This window comes from Botryllus schlosseri, chromosome 11 (genome assembly GCF_051294905.1).
Source record: "Botryllus schlosseri isolate E-star chromosome 11, Bs_hap1, whole genome shotgun sequence".
Lineage (NCBI taxonomy): Eukaryota > Metazoa > Chordata > Ascidiacea > Stolidobranchia > Styelidae > Botryllus > Botryllus schlosseri.
Window position 1 is genome coordinate 10,266,262 of NC_137246.1, and position 6,185 is coordinate 10,272,446.

A 6,185-nucleotide genomic window follows, 5' to 3' on the forward strand; every position below is an offset into this window, starting at 1 on the left:
TCTACGATATGATTGCGTCCGATAAGGTCCGTCCATCAATGAAGTTTACTGGAACATAACAGGTCATTTGACTACGTAATTCAACGCCGTGCACTGCACAATGGACGGTATTAAAAACAAATCAAACACTGACAAGTGACATCGAGGGAGCGTGTTGACAAGGATTAGTAGCATACAGATAATAGCAAACGAGAAAGTGCGCATCTAATCGGTAATTCCTCAACTTTCGTTTAGCACAATGAAGTTGCGAGTCTGACTTCGAGACAATTGTTTGCTCATACAACGACATTTGAGCTGCATTGCTGCATTCCCCGATAAAAGCTGGCAAAGCCTTGAAAGAGTAATGAATATGCGCACTTTGCGCAGGAATGACTCTCAATTCGCAGGCATACACAAACACACTGTCCTATTTCGCGATCCAATTAAAGAGACTATCAAGAAACTAACTCAACAATTATTTTGTAAACGAATATGCGTGAAAATACAATTTAATAAGTAGAACGTGAATTCGCTCGTCTGGTCGAGGGAAGCGATGGCGTTTCTCGGCGCACGCATGTCGAAATCGACGTCGTAGACGAGGTCGCTTCGATTGTATGATCATGATTACTAATAATCATGGATTACAATTTATTGGGGCATTTTAAGCTCTAGTTCGTCGTCGCCGACGAAGGTGCGTATTCAATTATTCGCTCACGTATCGGTAATTGGTAAATAGTTGGCATTTACGGAATATCACAGACTCGCTAACTGACTGACGGCGGGCGTTTAAGCATTTTGTATGGGGTGGCCGCCACCCCATAAATTCGCCATGGGGTGGCTGGGCCACCCCGCCACCCCGTAACTCGGCGCCTATAATGTGGCCACTGACCCAATAGTAATTTACAACTTGAGTTGTTAGACACGCAGTCAGATATAAAGACATGACAATTTGTTTATGCGTCTCACGAAAGTTTTTCTTTTATAGTCTGCTACGTTTGAGCCACTACAATATCTTGACGAAATTCAGTCTTCAACTTGAGATTACTACCCTACGGGGACCAATGACCAACGTTTGGACTGGTGGGCGAATTGCTGTTTTGGTCCTGGTTACAGCTACAAACCACGCTACCATGATATATAAGGCCATGGCCATGGCGGCAGGTCCCAATGTTGAATAAAGAATTATGAAATAACGATAGGCGCCCGTTTCAAGTAGAGTCAGATGAGAATAAGACGAAGCGAACATAAAATTCTGCCTTCAACTTAATACAGATATTGTACTGCAAGCTGCCGTTAAGAGAAATGGCAAATCCGCTCACTTATGATATATATATCACCAGCTATTGATTTTTACTGCTTCGTTGTGGTAACCTCAATGTTTTATTTGACGAGTACAGAATTTCAAATCTTTGTCTGGTGTACGTACGTACTGGATAGGCCTACTGCTCGCCAAGCAGCAACGGTCAAACTGCGTTTAACTAAGCATAAGCATAACCAAACATCAACACATAAGTTGCTATTTTAAACTATAGGCAGAGCGGAGATAACTGCTGCGAGGTAGTGGCGTGTGGAACGCGTTGATAACCTGATATACAGCACGGCGGGTGTTCTTACAAACAGACTAATGGACGACGTAGGTACATCGAATATCTATTTACTGTGGATACTTCTTACACAATGACGCGCAAAGCTAATAGGCTGCTTCTGACGTAATAATGAGCAGTGGCGTTTGAAAATCAGACGTTTGTGCTGTCACGAACCTGTTATAACATCTTTTCCTTGTTCACGAATGTTCAGTTTATGTCATAGTCCTTATACAAATAAAAAGTAATCGTTCTTTCACAGGGAAATCGATTAGATATGGGAAGTAGTCGATTACGATTACGATTACTTCGGAATTTTTTCGAATGTAATCGATTGCGATTACGATTACTTGAAAATGCTGTAATCGTCGTAATCGATTACGATTACTAATCACGATTACCCCATGTCTGGAGCTGATGGAGGGCAAAAAAATTAATGATGATCATCTCCTGGTTTTGATTGATCACTTTGTTGTATGTTATCATTTTTTGATTTCGGCTCATAAATTCCCATATTCGTGTGACATGAACATGATTTAAGAATATACAATTATTTGAAGAGCTTTATGGAGGTACAAAACTTCAATATACAATTGAATAGTATATTCATATTGAAATGAACCCGAATATTTTCGGCTGACACTCGTCAGGGGTAATCTTCAGCAACTAGTAGAGAATTGGAAAGAACATTGTATATCAACAATCGCATCACAAAATATGACGTCACCAGCATGAGAGAGAGAGCGTTCAACGTACTATTTTTAGGTGGTACGCGAACTCCTTTTGTTGACAGAGTTTTCGTTGGCGTATTTTGATAAAAGTCGACTCCAAGGCACATAAATGGAATTGTGAACGGCCCCGCCCAACGATTCGAAACGGTCGTCTCGATAATTATTCGCACAAATCGGATTATCCAACAGATGTTTGCCGATGGCAGAATTAATGGCCTTTAATCGATCAGCATCAATCTTAAGCGGATGAGTTAAGGGTGAGCTTTTCACTAAGCGTGATGCACGTGTTCTGATAAATCTGGGGACATGTTGGTTTATGCGTTCCTGCAGACGTTTTGACGTTCTTCCCACGTAGCCACAATCACAGTGGCACTTATATTCGAACACTACATTACTTTGTTGAAGCGCAGGGAGAACGTCTTTGCGTGTTGAAGGGAGCAGTTGTGTTGTTGTAAAAATCACATTGGTTTTGACTATGTCGTAACACTTACTGACCGCAGAAATCAATTGTTTTTCAAAGCGGGTGGAAATGGGGCCAATCCAAGGTAGATGGATATAAACATCTTTTATTGTTCGTTCGGCTGGCTCTGTTTGTTTTTCTGCGTTAAACTGCGTTAATTTTACGGATGTTGTCAAGTTCTAACCTCAGTTTGTTACCCGAACATATCACCAACGCTCTATGCACGAGGGTGCCTATGAGGTTAATTTTTCTGAGTCGAGGACTAAATGAATTCCAGCGAAGGTATTGGCCCGTGAATGTCGGTTTCCTGAAGACAGACGTTTCAAATTTGTTGGTATTGCGCTTCTCGACTAAAACGTCAAGAAATGATAATGAGTTATTGCGTTCTTTTTCAGTTGTGATTTGCAAGGCCGGGTGAAGCGAGTTTAAGCGAATGAGAAATTGATCACACTCCGACTCATTCCTGAATATGACAAAAGTGTCATCTACATATCGACGGTACAACAGTGGTTTGACGGACTCACGCTGGGAGAGAAGCTCGGCCTCATAATATCCTTCGAAAATGTTGGCCAAAATAGGTCCCAGGGGATTACCCATTGCCACGTGGTCTATTTGACGAAACATGACCTCGTTAAAGCTAAACTCAACGGAACAGGTTGCCGCTTGTAAAAGTTCAACAAAGACGTTTCGCGGGATTGATGGTGGTGGTAACTTACCACCGTACAGCGAGTTGGCACAAATATCAATAGTCTCATGCAGCGGAACGTTTCCACCCGCTTTGAAAAACAATTGATTTCTGCGGTCAGTAAGTGTTACGACACAGTCAAAACCAATGTGATTTTTACAACAACACAACTGCTCCCTTGGACACGCAAAGACGTTCTCCCTGCGCTTCAACAAAGTAATGTAGTGTACGAATATAAGGGCCACTGTGATTGCGGCTAACGTGGAAAGAACGTCAAAACGTCTGCAGGAACGCATAAACCAACATGTCCCCAGATTTATCACAACACGTGCATCACGCTCAGTGAAAAGCTCACCCTCAACTCATCCGCTTAAGATTGATGCTGATCTATCAAAGGCCATTAATTCTGCCATCGGCAAACATCTGTTGGATAATCCGATTTGTGCGAATAATTATCGAGACGACCGATCTCGAATCGTTGGGCGGATTCGTTCACAATTCCATTTGTGTGCCTTGAGTCGACTTTTATCAAAATAAACCAACCAAAACTCTGTCAACAAAAGGAGTTCGTGTACCACCTAAAAATAGTACATTGAACGCTCTCTCTTTCATGCTGGTGTCGTCATATTTTGTGATACGATTGTTGATATCCAATGTTCTTTCCAATTCTCTACTAGTTGCTGACGATTACCCCTGACGAGTGTCAGCCGAAAATATTCGGTTTCATTTCAATATGAATATACTATTCAATGATATACAATTAGGACCCATGCATTGCGAAGTCATCATCCACCACCAGCTCTACCGCTAACTCCAAACACTTGGGCGGAGAGAGAGTGAATATTCTTTAGTAATATTTTATACACAGAACCGTAACTGCTTCGCCCCAAGCCCCCCAATTGGGGGGCCGAGCTCAAAGGGGGCCCAAAATTATAATCATTTCGAAAGTCAACATAAATTATAGTGTTATTTTGCGGGAGATTAAGTACAACTTCGAAATTAGCGTAATGAAATGTATACATTTAAAATATGGGTACCCGCAGTGCCATAAGAAAAACAATACGCCTCATTGTTTTAAATAGGCATCCCATGTAGTGATTTCGAATTTGCGTTACCATGACGCCACAATTTTTCAATTGTGACGTAAAATGTTATTAATATGTATGGGTCTTTGGGAGTTAAAATGGAAAATATAGGATCAATATGGCTTTTCGGACGAAAAAGGTTCTCGACTCCTGGGGTATACAGCAGAGATGAGCGGATTTGAAATTTCTATGTCCTAATCCAATCGAAATCCGAACCTTCAAATCCAAATCCAAATCCTAATCCATAACTTTTTCATATTCAAGTCCATGTCCAATCCTAATCCGATTCCAACTGGAAATTCAGAAAAAATACAAATTTATGCAATGGAGGAATTTGAAAATTTTCTTTCATAACCAACGATTCACTTGATTCAAGATAACTTAGTAACCATAAGTACATTAATAACTGAGCTGAATAAAGTTTGTCGCCATTCGCCACACGACATTTCAATCTCCCAGAAAATAGGTAAATCCAATCCAAATCCTAATCCGTTGTGAAAAAAATGTCTAATCCAAATCCAATCCAAATCCGACAAAATTTCACAAATCCTGTTTTTTCAAAACCTAATCCTAATCCATGCTCATCTCTGGTGCAGGGCTGTGGAGTCGGAGTCGGAGTCGGTGGAGTCGGAGTCGGAGTCGGGGTAACTTTCGCTTGATGGAGTCGGAGTCGGAGTCGGAGTCGTGAAAACTATAATAGCTGGAGTCGGAGTCGGAGTCGGTGGGAAAATACCCAAGCCCCGAACTACTGCTATCTCCGGCTAAGCAAATTTGCGTGATCCCCATGCGCAGATGCATTGTGGGTACAGGGTTAACTGATTTAGTACAGGGGCTTATGGAAAAGCAGTCAATGTTTCAATATATTTGATTCGTGTTGGGTCTGTAGTATTGTATGCGTATAGAGCTTTGAATGACTAATTATTCTAACATTCAGGATTTGTTTCAGCCCAATATCTCGTGTCAGTATATTGATATTCCGTGTAATTCGACATGTCGAAGATAGTACGTTCATCAGGTGGTAGTCTTTGCTGTGCCTATGGGTGCAGTAAAAGGCGGAAGAAGATATCCAGTGAGTCGTATGCAAGAAGTAATAGTGACGGCAGTAGTGACGAAGAGTCGATAGTAAAGCGGCGATACCCCAGAACTTTTCACCGGTAAGTGAATAACAGAATTAGCATAGCAGCCAGACATGCCCAGATCAGTCACAGTTGTAATAAACAGGTCACGGTAAAGTGATAGCAGAACATTTCGTTGCAGTTATATGAATGAAATGACCAGACCAGACTACCAGCAGAAATCCGTGTCACCATATCAGCTATATAATGTTCATCATGAATATCTGTAATAATCTGTAATAATGTCCATCTCACTCTTCGTACTTTGTCCATGATCGAGTACAAGCAGTTCGGCCAATAATCAGTTTAGTATTAAATTCTTGCTTATGCTATGTAGGCAAGAGTAGGAATACAAGGAAAGGATTCAATTAATGGCATATGGGTTTTCATCAGCATATAGTTAAAACAGGATATCTTTTTCAGATGCTAAACAAATACTGTGGAATTTGCAAATTCCATAGTCGAGTTCATCTATAGTCCTTATAGCTTTGTGCGAAACTGTCAATTTATTTATTCAAAAATATTTTTCAAGGTTTACCCTTGAACT